The following is an 18,705-nucleotide window of genomic DNA, read 5'->3' on the forward strand; positions in this document are numbered from 1 at the left end:
AAATATATGTCTTATTATTCTAAAATAAGAAGGTTTAAGTTAGTCATAGTAGAATTTAAATTACCTGAAAAAAGTTGACCTTTCAGCCAAAGATAACTGCATTTGATAACCAATATATTTCTAAATCTGTGTTAGCTAATGGAATGCTCACATAAAAGCTAAATGCAGAATTTGAGGCAGGGTAATAATAGGAACCAGGATTAAATGAAACAGGAAGAGCAACAATGGCTAAATAAAAACTGCATGAGGCAACAAGTGAAAATGTCCTGGTAGAAAGAAGGTATGTGTTGAAAAGTTTATAAACACAGAAGTATACAACTGGTACCCATTGCACTGCACTGGGGAAAAAAAAACAAAAATAATGTTTCCTGTGTCAAAGTTTAAAGATATAGTGCCTAACTTGCTGAGTGAATCCCATTACTTTCTATTTCAAAACCTTGATTTGTCATTCTTTAATTGAAACCGAAGAATCCAGCTGTTGTTGGCAGGAGCTCCTCTATCTCTCTCAGCTGATCACTGAGTGAACAGTGGTAAAGCTGTTCTTGTGGGAGTTATGTATCATAGGCTGATTGATTGCCACCCTGCTCTGATCCTGAATGAATTGAATCACCATGAGAGTGTAATTCAGCATTTGTTATGAGCCCATTGCAAACAGACACGAATCAGAAAGCGAGCAATGAATAATGCGGTTAAAGCATATTTTGTTCTCAAATGATTGATTGTAATTAAAATAACGTTTAGTAAAATTGTGACAGTTATTCTTTAAGTGGTGGTCCTGGCAGATTTGCTTCTGCAGTTGTCAGTTATGCTCTGGTATAAATTGGCAGTTTGTCTTTGCAAAGATCTTTGCAGATTAGTAAACATCTTTACTCTCAATCTACTGGTTGCAAATTAACTTATCACAAGGGACATGCAGCAGCACCCAAGGCACTTGGATCAGTGATAAAGGAATGAAAATGATACCACCTCTTTTATCAGTAATATCACTTTATTTTCCTAGTCCAAAAATTCAATGCAATATATCAAATCTCTAACAAATGGAATAATTTCTACAGTCCTATATCTGCCACAAATCTGTATATTTTGAAGTCCTCACCTGTAGTTCTCTGCATTAGCAATCTTGGTAATCAACAATAGCAACTAACTTTACATAATGCCTTTAACATTGTAAAACATCTTAAGAAGCTGCACAGGGGCATTATGAAATAAAAATTGACACTGAGCCACATTAGGAAATATTAGAACAGGTGACCAAAAGCTTGCTTAAAAAGGGTGGCTTCAAGGAATGTCTTTTCTGCTGACCATATCCTAATTTGCAACAAGTTCCATTCACCCCATCACCTCTGTGCTCGGTGACCAATATGAGCTCCTGGTCCAACAATGCCTCAATTAAAAAGTTCTCATCCTTATTTTCAAATCCGTCCATGGCCTCACCTTTCCCTATCTCTGTAACCTCCTCCAGCTCCAAAACCCACCAGGATCTCAAACCTCTTCCACCTCTGACCTTTTGTACAGCCCTGATTTTAATCACTCTGCCAGTGGCACCCATGCCCTCAGTTGCCTAGACCCAAAGGTGTGGAATTCCCTCCCTAAACCTTTCTGCCTCTCTGTCACTCTTCCCGTCTTTAAGGCACTCCTTAAAAATCTATCTTTGACAAACCATTCGATCATCTGCTCTACTACGTTCTTATGTGCCCTGATGCCTTTTTACCTTCTTATGTAGCTCAGTGTCATGTTTTGTTATATTATGCCCCTATGGGGTGTCTTGAGATACTTTACTATGTTAAAGGGGCTATATAAATACAAGTTGTTTTTGTAAAGGAGGAGGGAGGTAGAGAGGCGGAGATGTTTATGAAGGGAATTCCAGAGCTTAGGGCACAGGTAGCAGAAGGCAAGGTCACCAATGGTGAAACAATGAAAAGCAATGATGAGCAAGAGGCCATGATTGGAGGAGTGCAGCTGAAGCCGGAGAGCTGAAGGAGATGACAGAAATAAAAAGGATAAGGCCATGGGGAAATATGAAAACAAGGATGAAAATTTTTAAAATGAGACTGACATAACTCAGCAAGCACAGGGAAGTCAGGGGAACTGGGCTTGAGGTGGATTTTAAAGGTATGCTCTGCTCCCCCTCGGTGAGGAAAAGTGCAGGCCCCAAGCCTGTGCAGGTGGATAGCAGCCTGTCTGTCTGAGCTGCAGGTCCAATCAGAGGGCCAGCAGCGCCACCAATCGAGGGTGCCACAGCTGAGACTGCAAGGAGAAAGAGAGGGTGCCTTAATCCTTGCCAGTGAGAAAGTAATTGATGTGCTAGGGCCAAGCAGGAAGGCCCTGGCGATCAGTAGGTTGAACCCTCGAGCAGCGGTGTTGGATTACATCAGGTATACAGCACAGAAATAGCAATTCATTTGCACTTCTTTCAATTTAGCCTACTGCATTCACTGTTCACAATGTAGCCTCCTCTACACTGGGGAGACCAAATGCAGAGGGATTGACCTCTTCATGGAACGCCTTCACTCAGTCTGCAACCATTCACCTAACCAGCTCATGGCCAGTGTTATGTTCCACTTAAGCCCCCTTCCACTTCTCATCTAAATTGGAGCCTCGGGGGAAGCCATTGCTGCCAGGGGGTTCCTCCTCAGCCATGCAGTATCTGGAAATTAAAGCCCCTCCTTCCGGGAAGCCACTGGGAGGCCACCTCGATGTACCTGGCAGACACACCTCACTGCAGGGGTTGGGGCATGTAAAATCCTGGCGGCCTGAGAAAATGGCCATCAATAGGCTGATTAATTGCCTTAATTGGGCACCCTCCTCTAGTCAGTGGGTGAACCACTGCTGTTCCTGCTGCTGGGAATATCGCCAAGTGGCAGGAACATGCAGGCTTTCTCCTTATGTTATTTTACCCCCACTCCTGCCTCCTAGTCCATCTCCAAAGGGCTGGTAAGGCTTAGCCCTTGGTGTGAGCTAGCACAGGGGCAGCAGAGTTTTGTATGAGCTCAAGTTAATGGAGAGTATAAGGTGCGAGGATAGCCAGGAGAACTTTCTAATCATTAAATCTACAGGTAAGAAAGGCTTGAGTGAAGGTTTCAGCAGCGTATGAGCTGAAGCAGAGATGGAGACAGATGAGCAAAGCAAAATACTACAGATGCTGGAAATCTGAAATTAAAATCAAAGTTCTGGAACAACTCAGCAGGTCTGGCACATCTGTGGAGAGAAAAACAGAGTTAGTGTTTCGAGCCCATATGACTCTTCTTCAGAGCTGAAGAAAGGTAGAAATGTGAAGGGTGTCATACTGTTGAAGAGAGGTGGTGGAGCAGGTGGAACAAAACAGAAGGCCAGGGTTAGGTGAGGAGCTCAGGAGAGATTTGACAAAGATGTCATGCACACATGAGAAAGGGAGTGGTAATGATAGTGTTAAAGACTAAGGCAGGTGCTAATAGTGGCAGAAAGGTCAGATAGCAGAAAGTAGTAATGGCAGAACAAGGGTCAGCGCTGTCTGAAAACAAAACATAAGAACAAGTTCTCGACTGGCCTGTGGGGGGAGAGATTTGGGGAAAAAATTATATCAAAATGAAGGACAGAGTTCATGGTCCAAAGTTATTGAACTCAATGTTAAGTCCAGAAGGCTGTAGAAGTGCCGAATTGGAAGTTGAGGTTTTGTTCCTTCAGTTTGAATTGGGCTTCACTAGAACATTGTAGCAGACCAAGGACAGAAATGTGAGCTTGATAGTGAATTGAAATGACAAGCGAGAAGGTCAAGGTCATGCTTGCGGACTGAGTGAAGGTGTTCCGTGAAGAGGTCAACCCCTCTGCATTTAGTCTCCCCAGTGTAACAGAGGCTACACTGTGAACAGCGAATGCAGTAGACTAAATTGAAAGAAGCGGAAGTGAATCGCTGCTTCACCTGGAAGGAATGTTTGAAGCCATGGACGATGAGGAGGGAAGAGGTAAAGGGGCAGATGTTACACCTCCTGCAGTTGCATGGGAAAGAGGTGAGGTTTTGGGGGTGATAGAGGAGTGGACCAGGGTGTCACGGAGGAAACAGTCCCTATGGAATGCTCACAGGGAGGTGAGGAGAAGATGTGTTTGGTGGTGGCATAATGCTGGAGTTGGTAGAAATAGTGGAGGACGATCCTTTGAATACGGAGGGTGGTGGGTGAAAATTGAGGACAAGGGGAACCCTATCATGGTCTGGAAGGGAGGGGAAGGGGTGAGGGCAGTGTTGTGGGAGATAGTTTGGACACAGTTGAGGGCCTGTGGGGGGAAACCTCGGCTCAGGAAAAAGGAAGATGTCAGAAGCGTCCTTTTGGAAGGTAGCATCAGTGGAACAGATGCAACCGAGATTGAGAAACTAGGAGAATGGGATGGAGTCCTTATAGGAAGCAGAATGTGAGGAGGTGTAGTTAAGGTAGCAGTGGGAGCCGGAGGGCTTGTGATGAATATTGGTAGACAGTCGAAATGGAGGCAGGGAAATCAAGGAAGGGAAAGGAAGTGTCAGAGACAGACCATGTGAAGGTGAGAGAGGGGAGGATATTGGAAGCAAAATTGGTAAATTTTTCCAAGTCCAGACAAGATAGAGAAGTGGCACCAATACAGTCATCGATATACTGAAAAATGAGTGGGAGGGGGCCTGAGTCGGACTGGAACAAGGAATGTTCCACATGCTCCACAAAAAGGCAAGCTTAACTGGGGCCCACGTGAGTACCCATAGTCACACCTTTTACTTGAAGAAAGCGAGACAAGTTGAAAGAGAAAACTGTTCAGTGAGGGAACAAGTTCAGCCAAGTGGAGGAAAGTAGTGTTGGATGGAGATTGTTTGGTTTGGGCCTCTGTTCAAAGAAGAAGTGGAGAGACCTCAGACCATCCTGGTGGGGGAATGGAGGTGTAGAGGGATTGGATGTCCATAGTTAAGAGGAGGCGGTTAGGGCCAGTAAACTTGAAATTGTTAAAATTATGTAGGGCATCAGAATGTAGGTGGGAAGAGACTGGACAAGGGGAGAGAGAATAGAGTCAAGATATGATGAAATGAGTTCAGAGAGGCAGGAACAGGCTGAAATGGGGGCAGGAACAGGCTGAAATGATATGTCTACTAGGACAGTCCTGTTTGTGGATTTTGGGAAAGAAATAGAAGCGGGATGTACGGGGTCGGGGGACTAAGAGGTTGGAAGCTGTGAAGGGAAGATCTCCAGAGGAGATGAGGTCAGCGACAATCTTGGAAACAATGGCTTGATATTCAGTGGTGGGGTCATGGTCCAGGGGGAGGTAGGAAGAAATGTCTCAGAGTTAGCACTCAGCCTCTGCGAGGTAGAGGTCAGTACATCAGACAACGTGCACCACTCTTGTCAGCAGGTTTGACAACAAAGTCAGGGTTGGAGTTGAGAAAACAGAGTGCAGCAAGTTCAGAAGGAGGCAGGTTGGAGTGGGTGAGAGTTGTAGAGAAATTAAGACGGTCAATATAACACCGACAGCTCTCAATGAAAAGATCAAGAGCAGGTAAGAGGCCAGAGTGAGGGGTCTAGGTGGAGGGAGAATACTGGAGACACATGAAAGGACCTGTTGAATGGGGGGAGGACACTTGCCCAAAGAAGTGAGCACGGACACAAAGGCAAAGGAAGTAGAGTTCAAAGTCATGCCGAGCCCGAAATTTACTGAGGTGAGAGTGTAAGGCAATGAAACTGAATCCTTTGCTGAGCACGGAGCATTCAGCATCAGAGAGGGGAAGATCAGAAGGTATAGTGAATATTCAGCAAGAGCTGGGATTAGAAGGGTTGGAAGGACCCAGATGGGCGTTGGTACTGATAAATTGTTCGAGCTTATGTTCCTTAACACCTAAAAAGGAAGATAAAAAGTTTCTTGTTAAGGCATCGGATGAGATGAAGAATGAAATGGAACTGAGGACAAGGACAGCTTTGAGGTAAGATGAGTCGGTGCTGCTAGAGAGAGAGGTTGTGTGTGTACATACGGCGGTGAATGGCACTGAGTGTGGATCTCAGGATGTGACAAGAACAGCAGTTCAAGAAACGTTGTATGTTCTGGAGGTACCTGTTATCCTGGGTCAATTTGAAACGAGGGGTGGAAGTTCAGTTGGAATTCATGTGGGGTAAGTGGGAGATAGAGACAGTCGCTGAGGAAGGAAATATGGTTGTGAAAGCGAGTTTTGGTAAACATCAAACACCAGGAGGGAAATGGAAAGCAATGAAGGTGAACAGGGTGAAAGAGACAAATGGAAATCCTGTCAGAGAGAAGAGCAGAACTTCTTCAAAGTAGGCATTCCTGGAAGAGGAGTGGCAGTGAATTAGACACTCAAACAAAAGCAAAATACTGTTTATTTCAAAATATCCTGGATGCTGAAAATCTGAAATAAAAGCATAAAATGCTGGAAAAACTGCAGATTTGGCAGCATCTGTGGAGAGAGAAACAGAGTTAACGTTTCCAGTCCGCATGATTCTTCCTTAGAGCTGAAGAGAGGGAGAAATGTGATGGGTTTTATACAGTTGAAGAGAGAGATCGATGATATTACAGAGGGTGGAAGTAGGCAATCTCACTGGTGAAGGGGGTATGGGGTTGAAGCTCAGCTCAGGATAAAATTAAACTCTAAGTTGAACCAGACTGTTCGCAAACTTAAGGCATTGCAGACTTTGGTTTTATTCTAAAGGGACCATTCATTTGTCAACTATTTTGTCATTGTTCAATAAGTTATACTTTAGCTCATTTCATGCCCAGTGCAGGCCTGTCATATTATGAACTTGCAGTCAATACTTTTAAAAATTGGACACAAACAAGCTGTTAAAATGGCTGCTGAAAATCATGAGAGTTTTGGCATTTTACTACAGACAGAATCAAGTCTCCGGCAAATACATGATTAAATGTGGACATAGGTAAGGGTACCTCACAGCCATTTGTGGAATTCACATATCTCATTGTATAAGGGTGGGCCTACACCTAAAGAATATAGAGTTTCCAGACTCCATGTTTCATATGTACAAAGGGGAAGGTCAAAATTCAATGGCTGCTATCAACTTCCCATTGTATCATGATGGTCGCCCACATCTAAACTAGGCTGGATGGGTCTCAGCAGTGTTGACCCATTGGTCATATGATTAAAACTGGTTTCAGGGACCACATACTTATTACCTCAGGACCCAGCAAATACACCAGAACCATCAGCGAGTCAGAGAACCAGACTCTGAAACTAGCTGCAAGTCATCAAGCAGCCAGTGTTTAATCTGCACCAGTTTCAAAGTTCACCTGAGAACCAACCTCCTAGACATTTGACTGCAAGAAACCTTGCAACCTGTTGTGAACTTTCAAAGTACAAGCTCCTCAACTTCAAATTTAAATCATTGAATCCATCCAAGTAGCCACAGGCCTACTAGATGGAGACCAGGGATCGTAAATCAGCGATTGACTTAGCTGGTTCACAACAGGCTAACAGTGAGAGAGTGAGAGGAGCAGCATAGCCTTTAACAGCGAGAGGAGCAGCGGGGCCTTTAACAGTGAGAGACCGAGAGGAGCAGCATGGCCTTTAACAGTGAGAGGAGCAGCGGGGCCAATCACAGTGAGAGAGCGAGAGGAGCAGTGGGGCCAATCACAGTGAGAGAGCGAGAGGAGCAGTGGGGCCAATCACAGTGAGAGAGCGAGAGGAGCAGCATGGCCTTTAACAGCGAGAGGAGCAGTGGGGCCAATCACAGTGAGAGAGCGAGAGGAGCAGTGGGGCCAATCACAGTGAGAGAGCGAGAGGAGCAGTGGGGCCAATCACAGTGAGAGAGCGAGAGGAGCAGCATGCCCTTTAACAGCGAGAGGAGCAGCGGGGCCAATCACAGTGAGAGCGCGAGAGGAGCAGCGGGGCCAATTACAGTGAGAGAGTGAGAGGAGCAGCATGGCCTTTAACAGCGAGAGGAGCAGCGGGGCCAATCACAGTGAGAGAGCGAGAGGAGCAGTGGGGCCAATCACAGTGAGAGAGTGAGAGGAGCAGCATGGCCTTTAACAGCGAGAGGAGCAGCGGGGCCAATCACAGTGAGAGAGCGAGAGGAGCAGCATGGCCTTTAACAGCGAGAGGAGCAGCGGGGCCAATCACAGTGAGAGCGCGAGAGGAGCAGCATGGCCTTTAACAGCGAGAGGAGCAGCGGGGCCAATCACAGTGAGAGCGCGAGAGGAGCAGCGGGGCCAATCACAGTGAGAGAGTGAGAGGAGCAGCATGGCCTTTAATAGTGAGAGGAGCAGCGGGGTCATTCACAGTGAGAGAGCGAGAGGAGCAGCATGGCCTTTAACAGCGAGAGGAGCAGCGGGGCCAATCACAGTGAGAGCGCGAGAGGAGCAGCGGGGCCAATCACAGTGAGAGAGCGAGAGGAGCAGCATGGCCTTTAACAGCGAGAGGAGCAGCGGGGCCAATCACAGTGAGAGAGCGAGAGGAGCAGCATGGCCTTTAACAGTGAGAGGAGCAGTGGGGCCAATCACAGTGAGAGAGCGAGAGGAGCAGCGGGGCCAATCACAGTGAGAGAGCGAGAGGAGCAGTGGGGCCAATCACAGTGAGAGAGCGAGTGGAGCAGCATGGCCTTTAACAGAAAGAGAGTGCAAGAAGAGTGAGAGACCATTAAACAGCGTGGAGAGCAGCTGATTGAATATTTCTAGTCTTTAATGTGAAAGTAAAATCTTAAGTTTGTGCTTAGGTCTCTATTTTTTTTCTTTTTTTCTCTTTTCTTAAAAATAGCTTGTTAAGTACAAGATTGATATTGGTGTTTAAAAAATTACAATAAAGTGGAAAGAGCAGGGGATTCTTCAAGTTTAAAGAGTAGGGATACTACAGTAATTAATTAAGTAATTAACTAAAATAAGATAGCAATGGCAGGACGGGTAATGTGTTGCTGCTGCAGCATGAGGGAGCTGCCGGACACCAAGGTGATCCAAAGTGAACACAGCTGTAGTAAGTGTTTGCAGTTCGAGGAACTTCGGATCTGAGTTAAGGAGCTGGAGTCTGAGCTGTAGACATTGCGCCACATCAGGGAGGGGGACGTTACCTGGACACTTTGCTCCAGGAGGCGGCTACACCCCTCAGATTAGGTAATTCAAATTTGATCAGCGACAGGAGGCTGTGACTGCAGGTGAAGCAGGTGTGGGGACCCAGGAGGTAGTGTTTGATGATCCTCGGACCCTGCAACTGTCAGGTTCTTGCAAGTTGTATGAACGAGAGTGGGAACCGCAGTGGGGATGAGCGAACTGACCAAGCCACCATGGTACAGGGAGCCATTCAAGTGGGGGGAGGAACTAGGAACATAATAATAGTAGGGGACAGTATAATTAGGGGGATAGATACTGTTCTCTGCATCCACAAGCGTGAGTCCCGAAGGCTGTGTTCCCTGCCCGGTGCCAGGGTTAAGGACATCTCCTCAGGGCTGGAGAGGGACTTGGAGTGGGAGGGGAGGGATCCAGATGTCGTCGTCCATGTTGGTACCAACAACATTGATAGGACTAGAAAGCTGAAAGAATTTGAACAGTTAGGAGCTAAATTAAAAAGCAGAACCTCCGAGGTAGTCATCTCGGGATTACTACCTGAGCCAAGTGCAAATTGGCATAGGGTAAATAAAGCCAAGGAGTTAAATGCATGGCTCAAAGGTTGGTGTGGGAGGAATGGGTTTCAGTTCATGGAGCACTGGCACCAGTACTGGGGTAGAAGGGAACTGTTCCGGTGGGACAGGCTTCACTTGAACCATGCTGGGAACCATCCTGGTGAATCGAATAATTAGGGATGGAGAAAGGGCTTTCAACCAAATGGGGGGGCGGGGTGGGTAGAGGGCTCTGGAGATGGGCTACGTAGGCTAACAAAGCAAAAGGATATGGCAGCATTGCAGGGCAGCTATCTAGGTATTGATATCCAGAGTGTGACAGGAAGGAACAGAGTGTACAAGCATAAAAAAAATGGCAGCAAATAGGGTCAAAAGTGGAAAAACGGTTAAAAGGCAAAATTAATGGCTCTTTACTTAAATGCACGTAGTATTTGGAACAAAATAAATGAATTAACAACACAAATAGAGGTTAATGGGTATGATCTTATAACCATTATGAAAACATGGTTACAAGGAGATCAAAGCTGGGAACTAAATATTCAGAGACATGTGACTTTTCAAAAGGACAGGCAGGAAGGAAAGGGTGGTGGGGTAGCTTTGTTAGTATGAGATGGAATAAGTACAAAAGCAAGAAATGATCTTGGATTGGAAGATGTAGAATCCATATGGGTGGAGGTAATAAATAACAGGGGAAAGAAGACATTGGTGGGGGTAGTCTACAGGTCCCCTAACAATAGCTTTACTGTAGGACATAGAATAAATCAGGAGATAATGAGGGCATGTAAAAAAAAAGCAGTACATTAATCATGGGTGACTTTAATCTTCATGTAGATTGGGAAAATCAAATTGGCAGAGGTAGCCAGGAGCAAGAATTCATAATGTATTCGTAACAGTTTCCTAGAACAATATGTTGTGGATCCAACCAGGGATTTGGCTATTTTGGATCTGGTAATGTGTAGTGAGACAGGTTTAATAAATGATCTCAGAGTAAAAGATCCCCTAGGAAACAGTGACCATAATATGGTAAAATTTAGCATTCAGTTTGAGAGTGAGAAACTTGGGTCGGAAACAACTGAGCTAAACTTCAATAAGGGTAATTATAAAGGAATGAGGGCAGAGTTGGCTGAGTGGGCTGTGAAAGCAGTTTAGCAGAAAAGACGGTTGATGAACAATGGCAGATGTTTAAGAAAATAGTTCATGACTCACAACAAAGATATATCCCAGTGTGAAAGAAGGATTCTAAGAAGGGGATAATCCAACCATGGTTAACCAAGGATGTTAAGGATAGTGTCAAATTGAAAGAAAATACATACAATGTGGCAAAGATTAGTGGTAACCCAGAGGCTTGGGAAAGTTTTAAAAACCAACAAAAGGTGACCAAAAAAATAAAAGAGGGAGAAAATAAACTTTAAGGGTAAACTCACAAGTAACATACAAATGGACAGTAAAAGCTTCTTTGAATATATGAAAAGGAAGAGAGAGAGGCCAAAGTGAACATAGGGCCCTTACAGAATGAGACTGGGGAAATAATAATGGGGAACCAGGAAATGGCAGAGGAGTTGAATAAATACTTTGCTTCGGTCTTCATGGCAGAAGGCACTAACAGCATACCAAAAATACTAAATAACCAAGGGGCAAAAGGGGTGGGAGGAGGACACAAATACAATAACTATCACTAGAGAAAAAGTACTAGGGAAAGTAATCGGGTTAAGGGCTGATAAATCCCCTGGATCTGATGGGTTTCATTCTAGGATATTAAAGGAAGTAGCTACACAAGTATTGGATGCACTAGTAGTAATCTTCCAAGAATCCTTAAATCCCGGAAAAGTCCCAGAAGATTGGAAAACTGCCAATGTAACGCCATGATTCAAAAAGGGAGGGAGTCAAAAAAACAGGTAACTATGGGCCAGTTAGTTTAACATCTGTCGTTGGGAAAATGTTGGAGTCTATTATAAAGGATGTCATAGCAGAGCATTTAGAAATGCATAATTTAATTAAGCAGCGTCAACATGGCTTCATGAAGGGGAAATCATGCCTGACAAATTTATCAGAACTCTTTGAGGAGGTAACAAGCAGGATAGATAAAGAGGGAGATGTATATACCAGTAGATGTATATATTTGGATTTCCAAAAGGCGTTCGATAAGATGCCGCACATAAGGCTATTTAAAAAAATAAGAGCGCATGGTTTTGGGGGTAGTATATTAGCATGGATAGATGATTGGCTAACTAATAGAAGACAGAGTTGGGATAAGGGGGGCATTTTCAGGATGGCAACCTGTAACTAGTGGAGTACCTAAGGGATCAGTGTTGGGGCCACAATTATTTACAATATATATTAATGACTTAGATGAGGGAAATGAATGTACTATCGCCAAGTTTGTGGATGACAGTAAAATAGGTGGGAAGGCAAGTGGTGAGGATGACAGTCTACAGACGGATATAGACAGGTTAGGTGAGTCGGCAGAAACTTGGCAGATAGAATATAATGTGGGAAAATGTGAGATTATGCACTTCGGCAGGAAGGATAGAGGAGCAGAATATTATTTAAATGGAGAAAGACTGCAGAAATCTACAGCACAGTGGGATTGGAAGTCCTCGTGCATGAATCCCAAAAAGCTAACATACAAGGTCAGCAGGTAATAGGGAAGGCAAATGGAATGTTGGCCTTTATTTCAAAGGGGATGGAGTATAAAAATAGAGAAGTCTTGCTAAAATTATACAAGGCATTAGTTAGACCACAACTAGAATACTGTGAACAGTTTTGGTTCCTTTATCTAAGTAAAGATATACTGGCATTGGAGGCAGCCCAGAGAAGGTTCACTGGGTTGATCCTGGGTATGGAGGGATTTTCTTATGAGGAGAGGTTGAGCAGGTAGGGCCTGTACTCATTAGAGTTTAGAAGAATGAGAGATGAACTTATTGAAACATATATAAGGGGGCTTGACAGGGTCGATGCTGAGAGGTTGTTTCTCGTTGTGGGAGAGTCTAGGACCAGAGGGCATAATCTCAGAGTAAGGGGGCACCTTGCAGAGATGAGGAGGAACTTCTTCTCTGAGGGTTGTGAATCTGTGGAATTCTCTACTGCAGAAGGCAGTAGAAGCTGGGTCGTTAAGTATATTCAAGACTGAGATAGGTAGATTTTTAATCAGTAAGGAAATCAAGGGCTATGGGGAAAAGACAGGAAAGTGGAGTTGAGGATTATCAGATCAACCATGATCCCATTGAATGGCGGAGCAGACTCGATGGACTGAATGGCCTACTTCTGCTCCTATGTTATATGGCCTATGGAAGCTACAATCTATAGAAGTGCATCTGTATCCAATCTCTCACTCTGTGTGTGCGAGTGCATGGGGCCCAGAGTGTGATGTTGCGTTAACTTGTGGTAAGTTTATGAGAATAAATAACCTTCTTTATTTAAAGTTCACGAAAGCTTACTGTTGAAGTATTTAAATGGCATACACACTCCAAGGGTAGGAAAAGGCAACGCCGTTTTCCATGCAAACTATATTGATTATGGGCATTAAGAAAGCACATACATCCTGTCCATGGCGGGACTGCATTTGGGAGTTAATTTCCCTGAAGTAAATTAGCTAAATCTGACTTTAGAGGAAAATTGGAAGTAGAAGGGAAAAGTGGCATAGCCATAATTATTGCAACAAAAACAGAAGGGATTTCAGCAGTTAGCTTTGTAAATACCAACAATAGAAAGTAACATGGCTGACTTTGATGTAAAGGCATTCATGCAACTTAGGACTTATCTTGGACTAAATTAGCATCCCTAACCATTGAACTCGCCTAATGCAGGGTCAGCTAGTGGATAAAGCCCGCTATATCTACTCTATGCTGCTTGCAGACAGCTCTGCAAATTATGAACAGACAACGGTTGCTATCCTAAGTGTCTATAAAGATCGTAAAAGAGATGTATTACCAATAATTCCAGAATTCTCATAAAAAGCACACTCAAACCTTTCTTAAATTTGAGAGAATTGAGCACTTAGCATTTGACCAGTGAGTGTGAGCCCTATAAATAGACCGTAGCTATGATGGATTAAGGGAATTAATTTTGTTGGAGGAGTTTAAAAACTGCTTCCACCCAGCCTCAGAGGGACAGGCTTTTAACAGCCAGGAATGCTGCCACCCTTGCTAAGGACTATGACCTCAACCATAGGCCTGGGAACTCAGGCAGACCCTTCCATAATAACCCCGAGAAATTTGGGAAAGATAAGGGGCAGTACGATAGAAGGTGGGATAGCCGTGAAAAAGAAAGTAAAACTGAGGGTGTGGGAGGCAACCGCCCAAGCCTGAAGAGAAGACACCAACAGCCAAAATGACACAAAGAGGTCTGTGTGTCCTACCTGCAATAAAATAAGACATACCAAACTTGCCTGCTGGAAACTCAAAGGGAAGCCTATGGGTCTTATAGAAATCCACAAGATTAGCCCCAAGGAGGATGCCCCTGTAAGTGGTGAAGCAGATCGGGCAATGGCCCTAGATACAGGAATTAGCCCCACAGTAGTCCTAGTATGGCGGAACCTGTCAAAATTCCTGAGAGCTACCAGAGATTTGTCCTTCAAGGAATGGTGTCCACATACCCCTCGAAGGAAACAAGCAAGTCCATGGTACTGCTCAGGGACATTGTACTGCTGCAGGGACCACTCAGAGACCTGGCCTTTCCCCCAGAAACCTTCATGAAGGCTCAGGTGCAAATCAAGGGAATTGGAGACAATATATGTCCGTTCCCCTCCATTGGGTCAACCTACAGAGTAACCTAGTCTTGGATCAAATCACTGTAGATATCACCCCTGAGCTGCCAGTGGCAAGGATAGATTTCTTGCTTGGGAATGATTTGGCTGACAGTAAAGTGGGAGCATGCCACATAATCCTAGGCTAGGCAAGCAAGAAAAGGGAAACCGAGCAGTCAAAGGAAGAAGTTCCAGTGATTTTCTCTGATTGCATAGGGACCTGGTTCAAAGGCAGGCAGGAAAATTTAAATGAGAAAGAGCCAGCACTCCAGCTGGATAAGCCGGAGGTCTGGCTAGCTGAGACCACCTTTGGAAACCTGTCTGAAAGAGAGGAAGCCCTCAGCCAAGCCTCCTTCATCAAGACAGAACGGACAGTCTTGAATTCAAGCACATGGTGCAGACTGCCTTCTGTGAGGTAGAAGCTGCCCAGGACCCTGAGTGCTATTACTTACAAGATGGGTTGGTAATGAGTAAGTGGAGGCCTGAAGATGAGGAGTGGATAGTGCTCCATCAGATTATAGTGCCCCATAATATCATAAGGAAATCTTATGAATTTCCCAGGCTATTCCCATGGTTGGACATGTTTATTCTTTCAGGAGATGTGGGTATCGCTGGTAAGGCCAGCATTTGAAGCCCATTCCTAATTATCCCTTGAACTGAGTGGCTTACGAGGCCATTTCAGAGGTCATTTAAAAGTCAACCACACTGCTGTGGGTCTAGAGTCACATGTAGGCCAGACCAGTTAAGAATAGCAGATTTCCTTCCCTAAAGGACATTGGGGAACCAAATGGGATTTTACAACAATCAATGATAGTTTCATAGTCACCATTACTGAGACAAGCTTTATAATTCCAGATTTATTAATTGAATTTAAATTCCACCAGATGGTGTAGGGGCTACCCACGAAACTTTAGGCCTCATAAGCTTTTGACCTCATGTCCGGTCTGGTCCGATATGGCCACATACTGCAAAACCTGAAACACCTGTAGGGTTGTAGGAAAACCCCAGGCCACAATTGAACCAGCCCCTCTCAAACCCAGACCCATGGTGAACCCTTTGACCAAACCGTGATAGACTGCGTAGGACCACAACCCAAAAACAGGACGGGCTATCAGTACACCCCTACCATAATGGACCTGACCACCCAATTCCCCAAGGCCATTCCCCTCAAAAAGATCACAGCCAAAACCGTGATTGAGGGACTGACCCAATTATTTACTCGGTACAGCCTGCCAAAGAGATCCATTTGGATCAGAGGACAAGTTTCATGTGCTGTGTGTTTCAGGAGGGTGTCCGCAGCCTGGGAATAATCCAGCTGAAGTCACCAGCCTATCACCCTCAAACCCAAGGGGCGTTAGAGAGGTATCACCAGACCCTGAAAACTATGATTCAGACCTATTGCCCAGGGCTTCAGCTTCCTGCTCTTTGCCACAATGGACTCACCTAATGAGTCCATAGACTTTAGTCCATTTGAATTAATTTACAGTCATGAAGTGCAAAGCCCCCTGAACCTACTTAACAAAACATTTCTGGAGCCCAGGGAGGACACCTCACTGCTGCTGTAAGTATCCACATTTCAGGAACAATTCTCTAATGCCTGTACTATGGCCAAAGAACGTTTAAAAGCCTCCCAGCAAGTCATAGAAAGGCAGGCACGCTGAGACCCAAACTCTCCAGCCAGGAGAACAGGCCCTAGTGCTGCTGCCACTGCCAAATGATCCTTCCAGGACAAATTCAGTGGTCCATGTTGGCGACCAGGTGGATCAGTGAAGTAAATGATTTGATCCACACCCCTGACCAGAGAAACAAACATTTGTTATGCCACGTTAATATGTTAAAGAGATATCACAGATGAGAGCCTAGTCAACCAGTAAATGTTTGCCAAAGGGTGGAGATAGCAGAGGACAGCCAGGGAGAGTCAGACAAGGAGGAGGGGCTGGAGGGCTCCCAGGTCAAACCCCTGACTGTCAGGCTGGAGGACATAGAAATTCTGGAAAATCTAAATGCCCTATTAACCTACCTAACAGAAGAGCAGCAGAAGGATATAACCATCCTGCTCAGGGAATTTAAAGATATTTCTAGGGACCAACTGGGACATAACGCTGGCAAGCCATGATGTTGACATAGGGGATACCCCACCAATAAAGCAAAGTCCCTACTGACTGAGCCTGTCAAGCTGGCTCAGGTCAGATAAGAAATAATACATGCTAGACAATGATATATCTGAGCCCTCCCAGTGCAGCTGGAGTTCCCCCATTGTAGTAGTCCCAAAACTAGATGGATCAAATGGCTCTGCAATGACTATTGGAAGGTAAATGCAGTGACCCGAACTGATTCATATCCAATCCCTTGCATCGAGGATTGTATAGATAAGGTGAGTCACTCTGTCTACCTCAGTAAAATTGACCTTTTGAAAGGGTACTGGCAAGTCCCCACGACACCTAAAGTGAGAGAAATCTCAGCCTTTGTAACCCCAGATGGCAAAGTCCATACCCTTCGGCCTCAAAAATGCCCCAGGAATCTTTCAGAGGTTAACAAACCAGATGGCAGCTGGATTGACCAATTGTGCAGAATCACATGACTACTAGGTTAATCGGTTCCAGTTTCAAAGTTCACCTGAGAAGCAACCTCCTAGATATTTGACTACAAGAAACCTCACAGCCTGCTCTGAACACTTCGTTTTACAAGTTCCTCAATTCAACTTAAAATCCTCAAATCCATTCAAGAAATGACAGGCCGGCTATGGGGGAGACCAGAAATCATAAAATCAGACAGTGAATTAACTAATCTGTAAAAATGCACTATCTTTATCTGTATCCAATCCGTGCATGCGTGCAAGCATGTGGGACCAAGTATCTTTTCAAATGTTCAGAAATCCCATCTTCCCAAAGCAGTAAAGAGCATTTGGTATTATGAGTTATCAAAGTAGACAAAAAGAGGGCAATTTTTCATATTTTCTATGCAGTTATACTAATGACAGCCTACATAAATTAGAAAAAAAACTGTAATGACATTCAAGCAATCTTTTACCAATATAGAAGGGGAAACAGTCATAAAGATTGATACATAAGGGATGGATTCCTGAAAATCTAAATTGCTCTAAAGGTCGTTGTGATAACATGTGATCAAAACTAAATTTTGAAGAATGCTACAAATGTTGTAGACATGTCTTTTGTTACTCTGAACTGCTACTACTACTACCAATTCCCATCAATCAACTCAGCGGCTACAAAGGGTTTGAGTTTCGGTTAGAAGTCTGGGATTCACCAATTCATTTCTCCATCACTACTCTCTCAAGGCTGAGGCAAGGTCACAGGATATGGCACTGGGAGGAACCAGTGAGAGTTCAGTAAGTTGGCAGGACCAACAGCTAGTAAAATCACCTCTTCAGTGTGCTTGTTTGCCATGCAGAGGTGATATCTTTAGGGTTCACCTCTTGTAACCTATTGGAAACACACACTAGAGTAGAATGAAACAGTTGAACTCCAGAATAATATGACTTACTGTTATGAACCCAGTTGGGACCGATAGCTTTTAAAAAGAAGCTTGAACTTTCAGTTAATAGCTGAACAGATGGCACAACAAGATTTTATGTTTAGATGTTTACTGTAACAAACAGGCTAAAAGCACTATTGACTGAACACTATTTTTGTAGCCAATTTATACTTTAAGCTACAGGACAGAGCTTCTAGCACAGCCAAAAAAAACCCCATTATTAGGTATACATTATACTGGCCTTTGAGTAGATATTCAATTCTTCTAGAATCAGTCCAAAATGATTCTTAGCTCCCACGGTTTACTCCAATCCTTTTCTTTCCCAGCCTAGAACTCCAGAACTGTCTTTCATGGCATGAATTTTCCTGGAAAATTCTCCCTCCAACTTAAGCTAGGAAAATCTTCCAGTCTTTTTTAACTCCACACCAATTTGGTCTCTCCAGTCCAAGCATGAGGTCCCACCCATATTCCTACATAGCGAACCACAGCAGCTTGCTGCCCATAACTGCTCTCCCGCTTCTAGATCCTGCACACTAACCCACCTGTCTGTGATTTTGAGTGATATTTTAGGAAAGCCAGTAACCTGATCTTCCTCTGCACACTTCCCCATGACAATGTGAATCACATGGGCCCTGTATCCAGGTAGAAATGCTGGTTGGCTATTCTTTAGGCCTCAAATCTTTCCTATCCTGGAATCAGATGGACAGTTCAAAGAATACCCTTTTACAACCTGACATTGTTAACAATCCCCTAGAACTTGGAATCCCACAGTCTGCCCACCAGCACATCAGTTGCCTTCACCATTATCTGCAAGTATAACTACCTTACACCTTCTTTCCAGTAAAACAATCTAGGCCTTCCTTTAATTTTTAACAGACCCATCATCCACATCTGTTGTCAGGCAGACTT

This window comes from Cetorhinus maximus, chromosome 13 (assembly GCF_964194155.1).
Source record: "Cetorhinus maximus chromosome 13, sCetMax3.hap1.1, whole genome shotgun sequence".
NCBI lineage: Eukaryota > Metazoa > Chordata > Chondrichthyes > Lamniformes > Cetorhinidae > Cetorhinus > Cetorhinus maximus.